Below are 2,751 nucleotides of genomic sequence, written 5' to 3'. Positions count from 1 at the left end.
GACAATTGCATTCACTTTAAATAGGGGACCATCTAAATCCATTGAGATGACACCATATGAATTAGAGACAGCTGCATTCATGTTAAATAGGGCATCGTCTAAATCCATTGAGACGACGCCGTATAAACTATGGTTTGGCAAGAAACCTAAGCTGTCGTTTCTTAAAGTTTGGGGTTGCGACACTTATGTCAAAAGGCTTCAACCTGATAAGCTCGAACCCAAATCGGAGAAGTGCGTCTTCATAGGAACCCTAAGGAAACAATTGGGTAAACCTTCTACCACAAATCTGAAGGCAAGATCTTTGTTACCAAGAATGGAACGTTTCTAGAGAAGGAGTTTCTCTCAAAATAAGTGAGTGGGAGGAAGTAGAACTTGATGAGGTAATCATACATTATCTCGAATTGGAAAGTAGCACATCAGAGAAATCCGTTCCTGTGATGTCTACACCAACTAGAGAGGAAGCAAATGATAATGATCACGAAACTTCAGATCAAGTTGCTACTGAACCTGATAGGTCAAACAGAGCATGATCCACACTAGAGTGGTATGGTAATCCTATCCTGGAAGTCATGTTATTAGACCAAGGTGGACATACGAACTATGAAGAAGCTATGATGAGCCTAGATTCCGACAGATGGCCTGAGGCCATGAAATCGGAGATAGGATCCATGTATGAGAACAAAGTGTGGACTTTGTCAGACTTGCCTGATGATCGGCAAGCGATAGACAATAAATGGATCATCAAGAAGAAGTCTAGCGCTAATGGTAATGTTACTGTCTACAAAGCTTGACTTGTCGCAAAAGGTTTTCGACAAATTCAAGGGGTTGACTACAATGAGACTTTCTCACTCGTAGCGATGCTTAAGTCCGTCCGAATCATGTTAGCAATTGCCTCATTTTATGATTATGAAGTCTGGCAAATGGATGTCAAAACTGCATTCCTTAATGGATTTCTCAAAGAAGAGTTGTATATGATGCAACTAGAAGGTTTTGAAGATCCTAAAGGTGCCAACAAAGTGTGCAAGCTCCAGCGATCCATCTACGGACTGGTGCAAGCATCTCGGAGTTGGAATATATGCTTTGATGAAGTGATCAAAGCATATGGTTTTATACAGACTTTTGGTGAAGCCTATATTTACAAGAAAGTGAGTGGGAGCTCTGTAGCATTTCTAATGTTATATGTTGATGACATATTGTTGATTGGAAATGATATAGGATTTCTGGATAGCATAAAAGGATACTTGGATAAGAGTTTTTCAACGAAAGACCTCGGTAAAGCTGCTTATATATTAGGCATCAAGATCTATAGAGATAGATCAAGACGCTTAATAGGACTTTCACAAAGCAAATACCTTGACAAGGTTTTGAAGAAGTTCAAAATGGATCAGTTAAAGAAGGGTTCTTGCCTGCGTTCCAAGGTGTGAAGTTGAGTCAGACTCAAAGTCCGACCACTACAGAAGATAGAGAGAAAATGAGAGTCATTCCCTATGCCTCAGCCATAGGTTCTATCATGTATGCTATCCTGTGTACCAGACCTGATGTGTGCTTAGCCATAAGTCTAGCAGGGAGGTACCAAAGTAATCCAAGAGTAGATCACTGGACAGCGGTCAATTTATCCTTAGGTACCTAAATAGGACTAAGGAAATGTTTGTCGGTTATGGAGGTGAAAAAGAGTTTGTCGTAAAGGGTTACGTCGATGCAAGCTTTGACACTAATCCGAATGACTCTGAATCTCAATCTGGATACATATTGAAAGTGGGGGCAATTAGCTAAAGTAGCTCCATGCAGAGCTTTGTAGACATAGAAATTTGCAAAATAAATATAGATCTTAATGTGACACACCCGTTGACTAAACTTCTCTCACAAGCAAAACATGATCACACCTTAGTACTCTTTGGGTGTTAATCACATGGCGATGCGAACTAGATTATTGACTCTAGTAAACTCTTTGTGTGTTGGTCACATGGCGATGTGAACTATGGGTGTTAATCACATGGCGATGTGAACTAGATTATTGACACTAGTGCAAGTGGGAGACTGAAGAAAATATGCCCTAGAGGCAATAATGAAGTTGTTATTTTATATTTCCTTATTCATGATAAAGGTTCATTATTCATGCTAGAATTGTATTGATCGAAAACTTAAATAATGTGTGAATACATAAACAAATACTGTGTCCCTAGTGAGCATCTACTAGACTAGCTCGTTGATCAAAGATGGTTAAAGTTTCCTAACCATAGACATGAGTTGTCATTTGATAACGGGATCACATCATTGCGAGAATTATGTGATGGACAAGACCCATCCGTTAGGTTAGCATATTGATCGTTCAGTTTATTGCTATTGTTTTCTTCATGTCAAATACATATTCCTTTGACTATGAGATTATCCAACTCCCGGGTGCCAGAGGAATACCTTGTGTGCTATCAAACATCACAATGTAACTGGGTGATCATAAAGATGCTCTACAGGTGTCTTCGAAGGTGTTTGTTGAGTTGGCATAGATCGAGATTAGGATTTATCACTCCGAGTATCGAAGAGGTATCTCTGGGCCCTCTCGGTAATACACATCATAAGCTTGCAAGCAAACAACTAAGGAGTTAGTCACGAGGTGATGTATTATGGAATGAGTAAATAGACTTGCCGGTAACGATACTGAACTAGGTATGAAGATACCGACGATTGAATCTCGGGCAAGTAACATACCGATGGACAAAGGGATTACGTATGTTGTCATAACCGTTCGAGCGA

This window comes from Triticum aestivum, chromosome 4B (assembly GCF_018294505.1).
Source record: "Triticum aestivum cultivar Chinese Spring chromosome 4B, IWGSC CS RefSeq v2.1, whole genome shotgun sequence".
NCBI lineage: Eukaryota > Viridiplantae > Streptophyta > Magnoliopsida > Poales > Poaceae > Triticum > Triticum aestivum.
This window is presented reverse-complemented; position numbering follows the sequence as displayed.